The sequence below is a fragment of the Odontesthes bonariensis genome, chromosome 19, assembly GCF_027942865.1.
Source record: "Odontesthes bonariensis isolate fOdoBon6 chromosome 19, fOdoBon6.hap1, whole genome shotgun sequence".
Classification (NCBI taxonomy): domain Eukaryota; kingdom Metazoa; phylum Chordata; class Actinopteri; order Atheriniformes; family Atherinopsidae; genus Odontesthes; species Odontesthes bonariensis.
This window is the reverse complement of record NC_134524.1, coordinates 12,964,868-12,985,793: the sequence shown is the minus strand read 5'-3', so window position 1 is coordinate 12,985,793 and position 20,926 is coordinate 12,964,868. Positions and strand designations below refer to the sequence as shown.

General features: G+C 40.9%; 1 protein-coding gene across 31 annotated transcripts in view; it reads right to left on the bottom strand.

Moving 5' to 3' along the window:
* Window positions 1-20,926, bottom strand: part of LOC142369208 (receptor-type tyrosine-protein phosphatase delta) — a 377,816-nt gene that overhangs the window by 103,862 nt on the left and 253,028 nt on the right. The window contains exon 1 of one of the 31 annotated variants that reach the window (XM_075451485.1): window positions 18,604-19,051. The exons of the other annotated variants lie outside the window; for them this stretch is intronic. The gene's annotated coding sequence lies outside the window, so the exon portion shown is untranslated. Of the gene's footprint in view, window positions 1-18,603; window positions 19,052-20,926 lie in introns of those variants that run through there. 31 annotated transcript variants of the gene reach the window in all.

Genomic DNA, 20,926 nt, shown 5'->3' with positions numbered 1-20,926 from the left:
CCTATAATATAGTATATTTGCATTGTATTTATCTTTATCACACAATTTCAAATGGAAAAAGCAGGGAGCCCCAGAAACTGTGCCCCTAAAGGTCTTTAGACACCATATTTAAAAATGTTTTACAAAATTAGAGGTCTTGCAGGAGTAAAATCGAGCTGAGTAGAAATTAAAAATCTCATCTCTCATTCCAAGGTCAGCTTTTTAAGGGACGTTTTCTCTTTGTTAAGATAAACTTTTTCCACAGTCAAGACAGCAGTTGCCAAAATAGTGTGGACCTCATTTTTGTCTCCTCAGATTACAGCCTTGTTGCCTTTCCAGTAATCAGAGACAACAACAAGATGAGTGTCATTCTTACGGAGACCTTTGAGCTTAACAACAACTATACACTCGCACTATTGTGTGAAAAGGGGCAATATAAGAACTCATGTTTTATTGCAAGGTGGCTGATTAGCTCTTGAGGGAGGTGTAAAGAATTTGCTACCTTTGTCTGGGGCTTCACTTGTGAGGTATTTGTTTAATTAGGGTGATGAAATCTACTCTGTTCGCTTGGTATGGAAAATAATGCTACATTCAAGCACAAATTCTAGACAAAAATTACCAAACTCACATGGTTACCTTGTGTTCAACCAATTGTATCACCGCACTTTTACAGAATCTCTCAGTCACCCCCAATCACTCTGTGCCCCATAAAATGCTTGCGAGTGGATTGGGGCTAGTATAATGGTGGCACAATACAGAAATAAACTACTTTTACTGCTGCAGACAAAGTGATGTGACCTGGAAAGGTTGTATTTTTGCTGGGATAATGACTGTATTTTAGAGACAGGCCTCAGTGTGAACTCTAATTACTTGTCTGGGGCCACTGAGCTACATTGGTCTCAAGCACTTAGTAATAAAGTCCATATTGGCTGTATGTTTATTAAACAGAGCATGAATGTCTGCTGAAAATATCTACCTTAGCTGCTAACTGTAGAGCTTGAATCATTATGCTGTAGGTTTTAAAATTTAAACAACAGTAATCTTGAGGCAAAGAGTTTCCATTAGACAAGACGATTTTAGAAAGTAACAGAAAACAAGCAAAACATTCTCAGCCCAACTTCAGCAACAAGGTTAAGGTAAATTTCTTTCTTATTGAAAAATCCCCTTTGACTTTCACATTTTATTTGATTTCATTATCAACACTCTGTAGAACCTGCTCCCACATAACTTAATGGCTGTGACAACCAATTCTCATAAATATGCAAATATAATCTAGACATCTTGAGTACTTCTAGACAGTGTCTTTAGGCAAAGAGATGCCAAACATCCACTTTGGAATCTCCAGCTCTTCGAGCACCTCATGTGGGTCAAACAAAGTCTCCGAGTTCCCATCAGTTCACAGCATGTTTGATTGTCACAAAACACTAAATGGTGGCACTCTGAGATGCTCTCATCACTCACTTTCTTTTGAGTTACCAGTATGGTTAGAATTCAAGCAGAAAACGAGGGAGGTACAAAAAAGATGAAAACTGTCCCCGCAATCTTAATGAAATAATGTCATTAAAATAGCACAATGAAGGTCTGATTATATAGCTTTAAATATAATTTTACACTCAGGTCCTTTGTGCTCCCCTTGAACATGGGCTCAGTAGTAAAACAGTCCTCAACTGACCGAAAGGCGGCATCGCTTTGTGAGGTGGTTAGGAAAAATAAAAGGAGTAAAAGACAAAAGAAGGGAGAGATTGAATGCACGCCTTCTGCTTTGTGAATTATCTCACTGTACATTCCAGTGGTGCTGTGTGCTAAACTTCACAGCCCTCAGCCAAAAAACACCAAGTGCACACAAAAAAAAAAAAGAAAATCATGGGTCGGATGTCTTGTAAGCAACATCCACCCATCTCAATCCATTATGTGTCAGCTGTCTTGTCTCACCTCTGTGTATGTGCTTACATTCTAGCGGATCTGCTTAATCTCTGACAGGGAGGCAAACTTTGTGGACTAACAGCTGGGAAATCTGCCACCCCCCCTTCTGCCCTTGCACTCCTGCCACCCACTCTTTCTCCCTCTCACTGCCCTACCAGGTTGGCCTGCTGATGGCTAATAAAAGAAGCGGCCCTTGACTGTGAACAGCTGGGCTCCTGCAATCTAACTCGGCAAGCAGCATACAGGGGCTTTTCCTCTAACAGCATACGAGTAAAATAGTTAAGAATAGTACAAGAATGAGAGCGACAAATACAGTACATTGAGAGGATTGGGATGAATGAGGTAAAAAAAAAGAGGTAGCATAAAATAGAGTAAAGTGAAAAAAACAGACATAATAGTATCCATTGGTAAGTCGGGGAAAGGGAGCACAGTGCCTGTCTTGTCCCTGACTTTTCATGGCCTAACCAGCTAATCAATAGCCCAGAGAAACACTATTTCAGCTGGCTCACTGAGCTCTCTGTACAGCAGAAATAGTGAGAGTGCCTACTCAGTCTCAGTTTTTTATTCACTCTCTTTCTACAGCATTTGACAACAATATTTCTTTTATTAAAAATTAATCTTATATTCAGGAAGTGATGCATCTCAGGCAAGGGTGAATGTGCACCTACGCAGGAACCTGAATGAACGGATGCAGTGAGTGGGAGCTGCTGAAGTATGTCACTGATATTAGCGAAAGAAGTCTTGGTTGTTTAAAAAAGGAGAGACTAAAGTGTTTCCAGAGTTTGGCAAATAGATGAAGTGATCTTAAAAGAATTGCAAGATTATAATAATAAAAAAGCATCCAATAAAAAAAAAAGATGGTTAATTCGCCATCTCATCTCCTGTGAATAAAAACAAACTCAGACAGTAGAATGAATGCAGGACGCAGAGGATTATTTGAGATTTTGACCCTGCTTTGAAACTAAACTCTTTATTCTTGGGGACGGCTTTGATGCCTCATGGGTGCACAAGCTGCAGGGTGTTGATGAGGTCCTCCCCTCTTGGCTAAAGGCATTCCAATCTCGAGAGAGACGTGAGAATGGCACCGTTACTCTAAAACAAGGACTCTGTTCTGGGACAAGGGGCTGGGGCTGTGATGTGAGGGAGGCTTAAAATGTTGGCAGACTTAAATAGCTGCTCATATGACCCATCATGCCTGACCTGCGCTCCCTTATCACACTGCAGTTCCATAGATATCTTTTCTAATTTCGTGTGTGTGTGTGTGTGTGTGTGTGTGCGTGTGTGTGCACGGACAACAATGTGTGTAGAGAGTATGAAAGACGATTCCAGATGCTCCCAGCTGGCTGTTGCCCAGTGAAGCTCATACAGTACACTTCTGCCTGCCTAATTAATGCACACACATGCATGCACGTTCGACCCATCCTCAGCACTCACGTCCCGCTGTTTGAATGGGTTAAGGGTAGGAAGAACATTTGCACCCCCTGTGTGTTTTATACAGGACACACATGCAGACAGCTAAATAAACAACCAGGGGCTTAATTACCTCATAAGGGAGGCCAGGGGTGAGGGCTGCTGATGAGTCACAGTGGCATAATGTAGAAGGATGTGCAATGTAAAACAGGAGATAGTAATGATATGCTGTAAATGCAACTGATTTTGACAAAAGTGGTGACTCAGGAACAAGAATTATTCAGCAACAATGATCTGCAACTGCAAGAAGTGCCAGGCTCTAACTGGATTTATTCTATCTGAAATGGTTTGTGCAAACACAACCATATTTACTTGAAACAAAAGAGCAGGGGATTGGAACTTTTGAACTGTTAATCTCTACACGTATATAATAAAGAAAAAAAAATTGCATCATAAAGTTACTTAAGATGCCATAAAAGCTTGTGTCTTGATGTGCTTGCCATAATGACCTTTTCTTTAGGCGATCGAACCGCAACATTGTATGTTGGCAAAAGCATCACCTCCTCATAACAGAGTGTGTCTGACATTTTCTGGCAGCCTTTCAACACTGGGCTGTGCATGGTTTTGACAGCTCGTTCTTTTCTTTCTTACTGGCACAAACGCATTAATAAAAACAGTACTGATAAAAACTCGGTTCAGCTGCAGTCAAAATTTAACTTTAAGTTAAAAACACAATTTACATAAATACTAAGCTTGAAAAGTACAAACAGCCTGTTTCATTTATTTTTTTCGCTGTTGCAATTTCACTACATCTGTTAAACTCAAACTTCACTGACTTGTCAGAGAAGATAGGATGTTGGTATACATACTGACTACTTCAAACTAATATTGCATAAGAGCAGGGATGCAAATATGGAAATGTCTGAATATCACTTTACAAGGTCTGAAAGGGTAAATGAAAGCCTCAAAACAACACTCTTGCAAGCGGTGCCAAACCTAGACATTGAGGCAGAGGAGCAACAGAAAAAGAGATCCCAAGGTCAGTGTTCCGGGGCAACCGATGAGGGAAGAGAGATGGTGTGGACGGATGTCAAAAGTTATATACGTCAGGCCTGACAAGCTCCAGCTTGGCTATCACTTACTACTCTGAGCCTGGAGTCAGGCCGGTGCCAAGACAATGCCAACGCCTCTCTGTGACGATCAGTGCCTCCGGAGGTTGTGCAAAATGGCTGCTGCCATGCCAGTGCATTACTACGAGTCACTAGCTCTGCAGTTTTTTTTTCTTTTTTTTTTTCAAACCTCCTCAGAGGAAGTGCCATCTGTGAGTGACAGCGGGGCCTCAGCCATTTATTGTGAATGCAGTAAACAAAGCTGCCATTTTTGCATTTTGAGGGTCCAAGCTGCTTGCATATTACCACTAGCAAGGCTGTTTGTTGTCATGAGAGATATTAAACACGGTGTGATGTATATCCTTTCTTCATCTCCATTTATCAAGTCGAGCCCAGGCTTTCTTACAGGGAGCAGGGTAAAATTAATTCCTTATTTTCTCATTTGAAAGCAGGCAGGATAAAAATTCAATACAGTGCTTGGGCTTGGTTTAAGGCTAACAGCTGACAATGGGGGGGTGGGGTATTGAGAAATAAAATCAATACCAGGCTGACTTATTGTATGGTCATCGATGATCTGTCAAACCATTTATTTGTCTGAAGTCTGAACTCCACACTAAAATAATTTCCCATGGAACTTTTTCCACATCCAAAATAAATAATTCGCAAATCGATACAATATGCTTTATTGAGCTCACACACTTGATTTGAGTTGGGCACTTTGCCCAATTGTTTTTCATTTGCCAGATATCCTTTTCTCTCCCCCCCTTGTCCTGCTTTGTGTAGTACTAAATAATAGCAAAAAGGCACAGACCTTGAATGGAGTGCATATTTGTATGTGTGACGTGAACCATAGACGGAAGAATCAATGTTTTTGAGGATGCAAGGCTTTTATGCACCCTGCCAGCTCCATTGAGTCATAGTTTTCCAAAAAGAAAAGCAAACCCAGTTTTAGCAGACTGATTTGACTGTTGAATATATCGAGACTCAGCAGCGTGAATCAAAAACATCCGGCACCCTTGATCAGTGCCTCTCAATAGGCCTCGGGTTTCTCAATGGAATCAACATTGGCAGTGCCACATCGATCCGGGTCAAACCCTGCTGTTATACTCAATGGAGCTGAATGAAGTCATGGCAGACAGACTTAGAGCTCTCCAGGCTAAGGTCAAATGCTTTGACCCACACCAGAAAACCAGGCCTCATCTCTGTGAAAGACCACCATCAAAAAAAACATCTACATCAGCAGGATGCTTACAGAATCACTAGAGAAGAGGTTCCGCTAAGAAGTTTTGACAGACAGGCAGACTTTCATTTTGTGCTGTATTGACAGAGGCACATAACCAGTCCTTTGTCGGGCTTTTCTTTAAGTGAATTGTGCTCAAGCTAAGTCAGCTAGCATGTGCTGCAAAGCATAGGAGAAATGGAACTTCTACAAATAAATTGGAACCAAGAGAATATAAGAGAAGCAGCAGCCTCATTTCACTGAAGATAAAGACCTAAGGCCTTGCAGTTACTAAAGCACTGAAGCCCTTTCATTTCCTGCCTTTCTTTCACCTAGGTGAAACTAGGGCATTCCTGTCTGTCTAAGTATGAACAAACGACGTGCAATCCTCACTGACCTACTCAACTCCACTGTCTAACAGGCCCTCTTGGGTCATGGCGTCAGTGTCACATGCCAGTGAACAAGAAGGGATATTGATTACCAATAAACTCATTAAGTACGAAGAGATGGACTCTCTGCACTGACACAACAATTCATTTCTGTCAAAACAAGAGCTTAGTAGTCAGATTGCTTTCACTGATTCAGTTCACACTTTCGCCCTGCTGAATTCATTGTTTTGCAAATGGACAAAACCTTCCCACAAAGTCATCAACTTTTAACACCAGCTGTGCTTAGACGTATATTAACCTGTTAGATGGATGCGCAGGATGTTGTGCAATAATTGTTATTTCTGCCATTGGTGTCCTGCTTTGAGACAGTGGCCATAATTTTACAGGACAACAATAACAATGTCATATCTTGTGCTCTTGTGTTGTGCATCTTATTCCATCCTCATATTTTATTTTTGATATGATGTGAATCTCTAAAGGTTGTAAAATTCAGCACAGTATGATGAACTTCAATTTATTTGTTCATCGATTGTCTTATTTCTTTACTCCTTCCACCTCGTCTAAGCTTTTTTAATAATTTTTCTTTACCAATGCACTGAATTCTGCCATAAACAAATTGTATTTGTGTCTCAAGACAGCCATTTTGTCTCCCTCCAGACCCCAATGGAGGATTTCTCTTTGCTGAATTTGGGAGACAGGGAATTAAACTTGTTTAGTATATCAATGATAAGTCAACCTTTTTGCACCCAAAGCTCTCAAAGCACTTAAACGAATATACCTGAAGATTGAGATATCAACGAAGGACGTGGACAACTACTGTTATCACAGCTCGGCTATTAATAAGATCGCCTGCTAGCTCGTGTGCCAATGTTTGCTGCTCTGTTATCATGCTCTGGGACAATCTAGAACGAAGCAGCACTGGAAATGTGATGCAACTGTGACAGGGGGCAAAAATGTGAAGAAATGTGATGTGCTATGGTGTCAGCGTGGTTAATCGAAAATAATGGCTAGCAATTTATAGATCCCATTCTGACCAGCAATGACTGTACTGATGCAGGAGATCGAATTTTAATGTGAACATTCCATCACTTTATACAGGCTACTGATGTTTAGGGCCCCTGCCAACCAGCACATGAATGTATGAATGGAGGTTATCATAGAGCAATAATAAACTGGGAAACGCTGTAAAAACATCTCACTCTCTGCTGTGATTGTGTGCTCAAGCCTGACTATGTGCCAGCTCATGTTATAGAACATTGTACAACATTAGGGTGATTTGACAGTCATCCGATTTCCACCTGCGACTAATGTAATAGATAAATGTACCAGGGAGAGGGAGGAGGTAAGCTCATGGGGGATGCAAATGAAGGCCACCTGCTCTGTGAGACCATGGGGAGTACTGAGGCCTATCGGTATTTATCTTAATCTGACAGGAGTCCATCTAATCTCTCTTCTTTGCAAGTTCTTTCAACTGCGCTCCCCTGATGGAACACTTGAAATAGATCCTGGGGAAACAAATAAATAAATCCAGATGCTGTACAGTCTCATGGCGCTTCGCTGTCATTTAAACTATGAGTCCTGTGATAAAAAGAAAGAGGCTTTAGACCGAGACCTAAACCTTCAGTGTAATGATGAAAAGAACATATCAAGCAAGCTTAAATATTCTTTAATGCATACTTTTACGTTTACTTTTTATGGGAAAAGAACTGTTTCAACAACATGTAGATTTAGTTCAAATATAATTCAAATATTATATCTAAAGCAGCTGCAAAATGTTACCTGAGGAGACAACCCTCACACCCTATGCTAAACTTGTATGTATTTATAACAAGTGCAGATCATAACATATGAACTGCCTTGGTGACCTAAGCAATAACTGTGGGAACAACCCCTGCTTCCTCAAGAAAGGTCAAGAAATACTGCAAATAAATCACTATTCAATTCATTTGTGCACTGGGACAAATAAATGGAGTGAGTTGTGTCTAACTTTTTGGCTGAATGTTCTCAATTGGCTGCTAATGCACATGGATTGTTCTGTGAAGGAAAAAAAAGTGGTCATTGGGAAGCAGAGTCAGTGGATAAAAATGCTTTGATCTATACGATTCTCTTAGTACGCAGCCTTTTGTGGCAACATGTATCTGCAAGAGCCTTGAGTGCTCTTTGTGTTTTTCATAGGGACACTGTAAATAGCAATATGGTAGATGTTTTTTTTTTTCATTTTTAATAACTAACTGTGAGCACTGATGTCATAAAAGACCAATGTGGTTCGTTTTGTGTCATGTAAGATTGAGCACAGCATTGCTTGACTAAACAGGAAAGATTATGATGAACGCCATTCAAAACAGCCTCTAAACAGCAGGTCTTCAATGAAATACAGAAATTACAGTTCAGCTGTGACTCATCCTCCTCTGTGTTTTTTTTATTAGACTCACTCATTAAGTTCATACTGTATTGTCAGTTCCCTCGGCTCTGAGCACAAACGGCAAATAATCACCTATAGGGCATAAGAGGCAAAAATCAGCTGCATACAATTTTCCTTTTACAGTCACTTTCTGCATTTCAATTCTGACGTCAGAGCTCTTAATGAAGACAGCGTGGCTCACTGCTGCCGAGTTCTGCACAGCCAGTCTAAAGATTTTATTTCACCGCTTCCACAGCTTGCCTTATTTCACCACGGCTTAATGAGAGTCGTTTGGAATAATAGGTTTCCATTGAACAGAGGCATCTGCATCCACACAGCTCTAAATGAGTGAGCTAATTTACCAAGATAATCACCTCTCCTGCTGTGTTTTTATGTAGAGATGCTGTAGATTTTTACCCTTGGATTTAATGAAGTCAGACATTACCTTCAATCCACCCGTAAATGCTGAATGTGTCACTAAAATTTGTCTATAAATCATAAAGGAGAATGTTATCTTCATATACTTGGCAATTAATTTAAAGATTTATGCAGAAACAAAAAAGAACATTTTACAATTTGGATTTTGAAAAAAAAACAAAAAACATTTACAACTTAATATTCAACTAAAGTAAAAGTTTTGATAAAAGAAACATCTCTAAATCAACGAGTCAGTTTCCTGTCCACTCCGTCACCAAAATTAAAAAAAATTGAGTTCACTCCATATTTAAAATACACTTTTAATTCAGATAAATACAAGCCCAAAATATAATAGTCCTTTGATCTTGTTATTTGGTGTAAAGCCGTCGGATCCATTAGTATAGCAGATAATGAGACGATAAAACCTGTTGTACTGCAAAGAAATCCTTGCCCTTCAAATATGCCTCGCTCTACACTAAAACGAAATTTTGAGTAGCCTGACTGAAGCTCTGCATACTGCCGTAGAGATATAAAAAGAACTACAAACACTTTTTACATGTTTCCAGGAGCAAACAAGTGAGATTTCTTCGGATGCCTGAGTAATGATGTCCATGGGGACATTCAAACACAATTAAAGAATGAAGTGAGCTCTCTTTAACACCGTGTCTCTGATTTCTCCCGCTTTCTTCCTCTCCGTTCTTGTTTAGTCCCAGAGAGCGTGAGCATTCTCACTGATGACACAGAAGCTGTGGCACCACGCAGTCACTGCAGATGGCAGATATGAAAAAAAAAAAAAAAAGGACAGGAAGGGAGGAATCGCTTACAACTGGCGTAGGCCATTTTGACAGAGTGAAATAGAAAAGGTCACAAACTGTGACAATTAAGTGATGTCCAATTCAGTGCACTACACTCTCCTTTATTTAACTTCCCACTTTGGCATCAAGTTATTTGTCTTATGAAAAAAATGTTATGCCCTTTTATTTCTGTAAAGGTTGCTGTGGAAGAAGTCACAAGCAAGGGAGACTGAGCTGTTTATCACATTCCCTGTGTTTTTAAGCAGGACGGCCAGAGAGAAGTTGTCAGTAATTTGGCAACATTTATAGGACATTTCCCCTTGCAGCTGTTGGAATTGCTGCTGCGATAATTTTTTAAAATATAAAAGAAACAGCAGCAGAGGTTAATTCCCTAGTGCAGTGTTATACAGGCTGGCAATCCAAGTAGAGGAGCAAGACAACAATATGGCTAACAGCTAGCGCAGGACATCCTCCTCACAGCTTTGTGCTTAGCTTATCACAATAGACGGTCGGGATGGTTTCCAAATAACGGCAGAGGGTGGGAAGACAGGAGAGCGCAGAAGGAAAGGGAAGAAAGGATTACATTGTAATGTGTTTCATGGCTACCAAATGAACCTTTCTATAGACTGTGACACAAAGAGAGCAGTACTGTAGAACACACACACACACACACACACACACAATCCTGGACTGTCACAGGAATGAAAAGCAGCTATGGCAAAAGGAAAATCCATTTGCAATATTAAAAGCTTGAGGGGTGACGGCCAGTATCAACAGCTAAATTGTCATCCAGCCACACATTTTTTTTCATTTATTAACTGTCTTATTGAGTTAAGACAGTTTTAAAATAAAACATGCTGTTATTGACACCTTTCGTCCTACTCTAGACCTGAGGCAAGCCATCAAATATGGATGATAATTAAACTCAATAAGCCATTTCACTCTCTAAATCTCAGTTTCAACTACTGTAACACTGAAAATGTTTCTAAACATATTATGTGCTTATTTTTAGATTTCACTCTCTGATCTGAATTCCTATTCCCATGTGTGCTTGTGTATACAGCTTTTTGTACTGTAGCTTTAGAGAGAAAAATAGATTCAGCATTGTGAACAGTAACAGGTGCCCAAGATTCTGATAATCTTTGCTGTCTAAGTGTATATGGTACTGGTCTTAGCTTTTATTTGTTGCTTTGCATGATGCAATCTAATAAGCATGTATTATTAGAGGATTTGTGGATTGAAAAAAAAAAAGAACTCAAATTCCTCCAAGCAAAATCCTTTTCCTCACAGGGAACCAACGCAAGCAAAACGTAATGGTGTCCAGTTACAGTGACACTGAAAACTCTCCTGGAATGTTTCTTTAGGGTAGATCGACATGAAAGAACACATGCAAGGACAAGGTAGGTGTAGGTACAGGATTAAGGGTGGCAGCTAGAGTTACATTACCCGACACCTGACAAGAACTTTCCCTGAACACCATAAGAAAATCTTTGAATTGGAAGCCAAGGAAACTCTAGTTTAACATCCTCTGTAGGTTTTCAAAATTTCAAGTGTGGATGTTGCTACTATCCCAGATTTGCACCGGTTAAACTGGTATGCATCAAGAGGTGAAAATACTCAAGCCTTTAAATGAAAATTAATTATGTTGTTAATGTTGTTAATTTCTAACAGTAACTCCGTTCCGTAAGGTCCATTGCATAACATTTTAGGGCATCTACTGGGCATATAATATTCATAACTACATTTTCATTCATGTAGAATGGCATGAAAATAAAAATATTTTTTTTGGAATGACCTTGGAATAAGTTGTTTATATCTAAACATGCCAGGGATGGCACTCCTCATATCGTCACCATGTTGCACTGTTGAACTAATCCAGTAGCCCAGAAGAGACTAACTATTCCCTGGCTCTCGATTGGACCATTGGTGATTTTTGGTGCCATAGTAGTTTGGGGGTACGTGGTGTATATTCATCTGACTGCAATTTATGCCGCTAGATGTCACTGCATCCTAAGCAAGAACTTGTGTCACACGAGCAGTTTTCCACCAAGGCAAATCTCAAAATAAATAAAACGATCATGATGTAGATCTTTGTTATATATGGAGTCATGAATAACTTGGTCACGTTACAGGGTTTGGTATGTGCAGCTTATTTATGCTATCTATCACTCTGTGCTATTTCTAGTATCTTGAGCCATTCTGCATGAACTTCATTTAAGAGTAACCTAAGTCTGCTCAACAACTCTGGCTAAAACTGCCTCTCTATGTTTAACCATTGCCATCTTATCTCCCGGTGGATTTCCGTTTGTCCAGGGCCAAATATAGTCAATTGCTCTATGGGTCCACAGAAGAGTTTCTGGATACTGTCCTTTTGTTTTTTCTAGTTTTTGATTGGTGCCAGACTATTACACATGTCTTAACCTGTACATTCTCATAATAAAGTAAATTATCTATGCAGAAATACATGTACCTAAACAAATGTAAGCAACAAATATGCTGCGAGAGAATGGGGGTCATCTATCCAATAGTTTTTCAGCCCACCTAAATATAAACAAGGCCCATCTGCACAGTCTTCTCTTTAAAAGAATGATGCAACTCTCAGAAATGCCTCTGAAATAGTTCCTAAAATATACATGAAAAGGAAACAGAAAGCTATACCCATTCTTCTGTTTTGGCTGTTTGAAGACTCGAGTACAACCTTCATCTGTCACCCCTAAAATATCACAACTAGGAAAATAAATAAACACACAAAAAGACGAAAGGGGGAAACAGACAAAAAGACTAATGCCTTGAATGGAGTTGTCAGCATTGCTAGAACCACTGAGGCACATCCATATTAGCAGTATTTCTATTCTAGAATGAAGAAAAAAATAACATCACAAAATTTTTATGTCAGGTTAGAAATATAAGAAAGAAATGTTGCTGCTCACATTAATATCTAATACTCATTCATTTCTTTCCCACACATAGCTCCGTGTTTCCCCAGGGCTACCATTTGCTTTGCAAAATGCATGCATGAAATTCTTGAGACCTGCCACCCCATGAGATTTTAAATAATAGATTACCAACACAGCATCCAGTCTGCGCTATAACTTCATCCCCAAATGTCTAGCCTCATTAGTGTGAAAAGTGTAAAAGATAGCCAGCTGCTAGCCCAGGTGACGGCTCTCAGCTCTGGCCTTGCAGCTTTGGCTGTAGTGGCCCACCCTAACAAGAATATACGTTGTTGCGCTCTGTGCAATTCATCTTGTAATCCACATTTAAGCTGCTAAGCTTCCTTTGAAGGCAAATGAATGGTGACCAATGGCAAAAAAGATGGAGACGGAGGGAGAAACAGGTGAACATTTCAGTGAGACGCACTGAGAGGAGAAAAAAGAGCTGGAATGTGGTAGATTCAACTGTAAGGAATGAAAGGTGGTTGGTTTGGGCTACATGAGCATAACCAAAGGTGACCTAAGCCATTTTCAACCCCTGATTGTCCCCCTTTATTCCCTCCTACTGCCCCTCCCTCCGTCTTTTTTCACTCTCTACTCTGTAGCTCAGTCTTTCTCGCCCTCTCTCCCCATGTCTGCTTCCAAATGGCAGTCATTATGCCGGACATGAAAAGTCATTTTAGTTCCGCCTGGCTTCTTCAAAGCAGCTAGCTATAATTGCAGCTTGAGTAGAGAGAATGCCAGGGTTACACAGAATTTAAACATTGACTCTTAACCTTGTAGCGATGCAGGAATTTAATTTGGATTTCAACACAGTAAGGGCAAATGAGGAATAATAGAGAACAAATATTTGTATCAGTCTGTCATATGCGGCCTTTCGTTAACTATATTTCTTGCTTTATGTACACAGGGAGATTTTCAAACACGTAGAAACATGTACATGCGAGCGGACTGCAGGCACTGGGTCCCATTGCAAGATGTTCACTTCAACAACTTCGGCACTACTTGAGGAAACACTTCCAAATTATGAAAAATCCATCCCCTATTAAATGCATTCCTCATTCGTGAAATTGCTATGTGGCAATGTCACTGCACCCTTTAATGGAATTCTTTCTTCTGTGCCAATTCCTGCTGGAGTCTGGAAATGCAAATGGACAACAAAAACTAATCTTAAGCTTTATTAAAGATAGTAGTCATTTTATTTCAGGTTAAGTCTATGCAAACAATTTTCCGTTGAGCTTCTGATGCAACAAACGCTGTATATTGTTTCTGTTCTTCAGGTCAATTCTGTTATAATCTTTGACATAATTTTCTGTGCACACACATATTTGGTGTGAGTGTGCATGAGGGTGTGTAAGTTTGAAAAAGTGACATAGCCCCTAAGCAGTTTACAGTCCTAAGGGTCATACATAGCCCTTTCCCAGTTTATGATTTAGCCACCAGTCTGCGCTGAGGACCTCTCCCTCGCACTTATCTGTTGCACCCTTATACTTTGCATGGGAGGTAGCGTAATTGTTCTTGGAAAGAGCCTATAAGCAAAAGATTCCATTTTTAACTTCTTGCTGCAAAGGCCTTTATCATAACATCCTTTTTTTCCCCCTCTTGTCTCCAGGCTCTAACCACAGACTGCCTCTGAACTGAAGTGTTTTAGCTAAGTCATTCTCTTTTCATGGAGAATGGGGAAGATGGAAGCAAGCAGGGAAGTGGGTGAATAGAAATTATATAAACTGGAAAATATGTCTTCTGTATGATACCTGCCTCACTGTCCACTCTAACGCCTCCCATTTCATGAATCGTAGCCCTCACTTACTCTCTGGTGAGCGGAAACAAATTCTGAAACTGTCATACTTTAATTGAAATTCCATCACTTGTGTGGCTGCTATTGTGGAATAATTTGATAAAGCAGTGTGACATGAATGCACAGAGCCGCCCGCCACTTCCATTTCTTCCCCCAGCTTTTATTTCCTCATTCTGTCGGTTATTCAAATGAACCTCAGCGGATTCTGCTCTCAGCCTTTCCAAAAATTAAGATAAGAGAAAACGAGACAATGGCAAGGCAAGGGCATGAAACAAAAATATTATTTTGGGAGGCAACACAGTCAGAATGAAATCTTAAATAACATCACCCCAAAACCTTTATTCTTGCAATGTTTTTAAGTAGAATTATTGTCCATCACTTGTTGTCTTTAGTTATAATTAGCCCCAACTCTATTAAGGGGTTAATAGTGACAGACTGTTGGGATGATCCAAAATGGAGGTCAAGGGCAGAATGCCAGTGCCACTGATCCCAAACCAAATCCATACCAGCATACACGCTCCCTGCTTATGCCTTCACAACTGGCTCCAGGCGTTTGGCATCCATCATATCTTCTGAAACCCAATCTGTAAGCAAAGGACAGCTGCAGCAAAAAAAAGCAGCCCTCCCTGTTTCAGTCACATCAGTACTCCCCCTGTATGTAAGGCCTGGAGGCAAAGCCTCAAGGCAATGCATGTTCAACCAGGTTAAAAGTAACACTGTGCTTTGGTGTTATAGTACATACAAGTAGAGGGAGATGCAATTGTTGCGGGATAAGAACAAGAAGAAGGAAGATGTTTTATGTTTACTTTTTTCATTTGAGACAAAGAAATAAAAAGAAAACTCTAAGAGAGAAAAGAGAAAACATTTGTACCACACATGGAGAATAAGAGTTAACAGGAAAGAACAAGCTCAGCTTTAGCCTTGTGTTCCCTCAACTGCCAATAATATTTACGCCTCAGCTTTCTGCCCTGACAGAGTGATGGACAGTAGAGGTGATTTTTGCCCAGGCGTTAAAATAGGCTTCTTATTATTCCAACCCAGTGGCAACTTGAATATCAATAAAACCTGCCAGCGTTCCCCGATGTGTAAAACCAATGCCCCGTAGCGGTGTTTTTTTTTTATCAAGCAACCCACCCTTGACACTAGTTATGCAGTACTAGAGGTTACAGGAGGAAATGCTTGCCAAGTAAATAAGTGAGTGAAGCGATTGAATATAGGGGAAAAACACAGTGGGAGCAGGGCCAAAGTGAACCAAGGGTAAAGTCATGATCACTTCATTATGCTGCAATGCAGCTCAGTGTTCTGCAAAATCAAACTGCTTTCTCATTTGTCACATGGCATCAAGCTGGACTCTGTGAAGTGGCTTTTGTAGCTGGCAGGAGGCCCCTGAAGTACAGGCACACATGTCGGTTGATTAACAGGACGAAACTTAACTGCACAGTATACAAAATGTGTGACACATACTCATACATGCACAGTCACCTTGTTGCCCCTTGATATGAAACCCAATATCAACATCTACCATTCAAAAGTTTGAATGGTATGACATCTACCATTCAAACTTTTCTCGTGCATCGGCCAACCACCAACCTTGCCAACAAGCAAGCTGCATGCCTGTCAGTGGGTAGCAGTTAAGAGCCATTGTTGGTACAAAATAAGTTAGAATACACCCACTGGATTACAGAGGGCAGGCAGTGAGGGGGGTGATTGCTAACAGACCTATTGGCACTCCATCTCCTTTAGTTCCAACACCACGGCGCCCGATAATTGTGGCCTCTATGTTTACGTATCCATTTTTGTAATGTAAGTGTTGATTTCTCATTCCACACTTATAATAGGGGCCCTGGCCTCAGAATTCCTGAAGCAGTGCACATAAGTATGCACACAAAATGAAAAGAAGAAAAAAAACCTCACTTTTTTTCCCTCCCTCTCTTTTTTCCCCTACTCTTGAAAACAAACCTGTGAGTCAGAGCTACTTGGCTGTGCTGAGACAATGGGGTTGAGAGCTGCCGGCACACTTGTTTGTTAGAGAGTTTGGCTTTGTGCCTGAGAGGGACATGGAAGGAAATATTCAAAGATTGTGTAGTTCTCCCAAATACCCATGTTGAATCAAATAAGTGAAGCCTTGGAGAATTTTAACATTAAATTAAATTGTGTTTTTCCGTATGAGAAGATCACATTGCCTGGTAGCTGTGCACTTGGAAATAGTTCCTCTTTTTTTGTTTCATCTTAAAACTATAGATTTAAAAGAGTTAACTGGCTTATGTCCAACATCTAGTTTTGAAAATACTTCACAGTCTCTCCCAGAAACCAAACCTGTAGGATGTGATTTCAGAATGTGCTTTGAGCACAAAAATGGGAAGAAACAGAAGACTGGCAGGCACGCAAAAATGGCTACAGTTCTTCTTTCTCAGTTTAATGAATGAATGCTATAAGCTCCGTCTTTCCAAGATACATACATTCACACAAACACAAGTGATTGACGTACAAAAATGTCACTGTTTAATCCTATCTTTAAAACACATTTCTCAAGACTTTGAGCATTTGAAAATAACACAAGGCAAAGGATGAAGATTTAAATTAAAATGGCCGTGTTAGGGGGGCTTTTTGATGAATGAGACAATTGTTCCCTTCGGTGACTTTGGATAGCAGCAACTGAACTGAACACCACCTTGGTGGAGATCCATTTTCCCTCCATTTGAGAGCTGCTGTAGCAACAGTAAAATCGGATTGGATGTGTGGTGGCAGCATTAATTGTGCTTTGTCAAAATTGGCCAAGCACTAATTGTTTGAGCCGGGACCTGTAAAACATGGAAGACAGCGGAGGCTGCTGGGGTGTGCTCTCCCAGAGTGCTTACTGGCTATAAACTTGGATATGCTTGAGCAAATTCGCATGCATGGCGATTTGCATGTTTAAACACACACACTCACACACACACTCTCACACACACACACACACACACACACACACCTACTAGCCTTTAGAAGAAAAACATCACTAACCTGCTCCGCCTTCTGTAACCGACTTTTCATTTGGATGTAGTAGCAGTATTTATCTATACTTTTACAGCATCAAACACAACCATCTATGGCAGATTTCTCAGTCTTGATCTTCAACTAACTTATGAGCATATAAAGTTATATTCTGAGATTTGGTGGCCCCTATCACCGTCAAGGTTAAAATACTAAAATAAGTGAATGAGCCAGGGCTTTGCTCTTTCTTTTCATTAATTTGAGTTTCCCTTAGCAATTGTACATTTAATGTATATTTTCCCTAGCTTGTATTTCTCTCCTCACTGCATTTTATCCTCACTGTTTGGGAAGAATGAGTCCCCTAGTGGCTCAAATGACACCCTGAGCACAGGTGGTATGCGCTTCTACTGGAAATAAAGGTTCACTTAACCTGATTGACAGTAGATTCGCGTGACCGACCAACTCTCCGCCTGTCTGATAGTTTGCAGTCTTTTTAACATGCCTGCTCTTTAAAAAGCCCAGTCAACTTTAAACCCCACCAAAATAAAACGTGTTCTAAAATAAGACTCGTTGGACGGGGGATCTCTGGAGAGTTGCAGGAATGCACTTTGAAATTCTTCACAATCCAGTCGCTGAAGAGGCTTCCACAACTCTAAAAGGATGCAGTGTATGAACTGTATTTGCATGGCAGCTTAAAGGGGTCTTAAAATAACGTGAACTGGACGATTTTGTTATTTTTGATGACATCACGGGGAACGAATAGCTGCAGGTTTATTTAAAACGCAATATGAAAGAGATGGGTGTATGTTTATACGATGTGTGGAACTGAACACATTTTAACCTTGGTGCTTTCAACAGAAACTGGGCGCCAAGACATATATTACAGCTGTACATTTACAGATGTAGTTTATGAAGAGTTACGTGTTCAAGACACTGTTCATTAGAGTACTATTTGGCATACGAAGCTCGCTGTACTCATTAGTGCATCAGTCTCTCACATCGGTCACAGGTTACGCGTATCCCTAACAACAAACTTTGCGTAAAACAGAAATCAAACGGCGATCCTTCTTAAAAACGCCAGTACACTGCGTGTATGCCTCAGAATAATAAAATCCATTGGCCTACAAATGTATGTAACGAGTTCCGCAAACATGTTTGGACCAACTTCGCGAGCCTTTACGCACACCTGAAATCACTGCGGCAGCGACTTCAGTTCCGACTGTCACAACCTCCAAACTCACAAATCCGCCAGTCTTACCTTATCACCATTTTGCGTTCAGTTTGAAACTCAGTCTCTCCTTTCTTTCTCTTTCTCTGTCAAGAGAAGTCGAGAGTTGGTTTTACATCCAGTATTGGCAGTCGACTCCTGGAGAGCAGAATTATCGTGGAGCAAAAGAAAAAAGGATCCGTCCTTAGGTCTTCTTTTTCCCCGTTTGTTCGCCTCTTGCCTCCAGTTGTCCGAGTTGTCCGTTACCAGCGCGCTGATTGACGATTGTCTGGGTGAAGAAATGAAAATCGCGCACATATGGCGTGTATAATATTTTCTCTGGTTTGGGTCTGCTGTGTTGTGCTCTTCAGATCTTCACTGTATTGAACGTGGCGAGACTGTGGTTGTGTTTGGAGAGTGCGGTGTGACTGGGACACACAGCCCTCCCTCCCGCTCAGACTCTCCCACCTTCTCTCACTCACTCTGTGTCTGTGAGTCTTTCTCTCTTTGCCGAGACCAGAGCACCAACTCTAGAGTGTGTTCGATGGGTTAGGGTGACGTCACTCTAAGGTCCCAGTCCGCCTGCTCTTCTGGACCCCACCACCCAATCAAAAAAAAAAAAAGGAATGTGCACGTGTAGGCTACATGGCCAAATTCGTATTAGATGTGTGTGTGCGCGCGCGCGTCAATTTGTGACTTAAAGCAATACTATGTAACATTTCTACTTTAAAATAACAGCTTGAAAAAAATTGTGCGGCTAGAATGAGTTTTAATATTACGATTGGCCTGTCTCCTATGCCCTTCGGGGGTCTGAGTTTGAAAAACTGCGCTATGTAACTTTGCTGGACCGGCCCGGGAGCTGAGCGGAAGTACTTCGACTTGCTTTCTGGCACACCTACCGCAAAAACAAATAGACCCCTCTCAGCTTCCAGGTATAAGCACAGCCATTATAACGAACAGCCTTGCCACTCTCTATTAAGCCCCATTGTACCGGCTTTTTGGCTGCAGTTCCACCAGAATTCCACTGGGGGCGTCGGTGGAGACCAGAATGAATGGGGCCCTATGGAGCTAGATGCTACAAATGGTCAGTTTCACCTAAGTCTCCTCAAGAGCGCTCAGATTTGAATGTAGTTTCTGAGAGCTCAACATGGGTTTCAAGTCAAAAATCTACTGAACGAGTACATATATCCCTTTGATTTCTAACAGGTTGGCTTCTTGTTGTCCACCACGCGCTAGCATTGTGCTAATGACAGCGCTCGACCAGAATTACGACCAGAGGCACCGCTTGACGGCTGGCTCCATACCAAGCGACAACAGAATTAAGATGGACTTTTTCCGCTTATGTTACCACAGCCTAAGAATCTGTGATGTTACCACACATTCTCTCTTACTACAGCTCTTCCTTGAAAACGCTGCTGCCTTTGAGACCAACAACAAGCAGGATTGTTGCCGTAAAGCGGCATCTCCGGTCGTAAGCTATGTATTACGTCATATACACTTCAAATCCTTTTTTTAAGCTAATGAGTGGCTCTAAAAATCTAAAACTCAGCCATGGGTATTTTCTAAACATCCTCTTTCGAAAACAACATTCGAATTACTAGAGAAAAAATTATATCTTGAGATAAGGGCACGAAAGGGCGTATAGCTCCATAGGACTCAATTCATTCTGGTCTCCAAAATTGAGCGCCCCACGTGGAAAAAGGGTGGAACTGCAACCAAAATCGCCTCGTTGGAAACCGGAAATGCACCGTGAGTGGCGTATCTGTACTATTATAGAATCTGTGGTATAAGTCTAAGCTAGCGCAACATTGTCAGTAGGCTACGATCATCATGGTAGAGGCACCGAAGAAACAGAAGAAGACGTTGACTGATGAAGCAAGGAAGAGAGAGGCCGACAAAGCAAGAGACCGGACTAGAGTTGCTCTCGGAAACGCCTGTAGGGGGAGCTCCATAATGGGCTATTTGAGAAGTTACATTGTATTGATTTAAATAAGACGATGGAAAGGAGAAATTGCCTTTCCTTGCAAGTTCTTCTTAAAGTTACCTATGGATAGCATTAATGTGTGTTAAAATAACAGTAGGCTACCCCTCCATAGACCTCTGACATTTTATTTGAGTGGAACAACAATAGCATTCGAAGAATGTGTTCAATAATCAAGTATTCCTGCTTCTTTCCCGTAGTGGGACACGTGGCTGGAGGGTATGGCAGATAGCATTGGTTGAGAGGTAGACAACACTCACACCTACAGCCTATTTAGAATCATCATTTAAACACGGCTATCTACGAAAACTGAGCACTTTGAAAAAAATTCCATAATCAAAAGGAGAAAATGCAAACTCCACACATAAAGGCCTCAGTCAGCCTGCAATACCC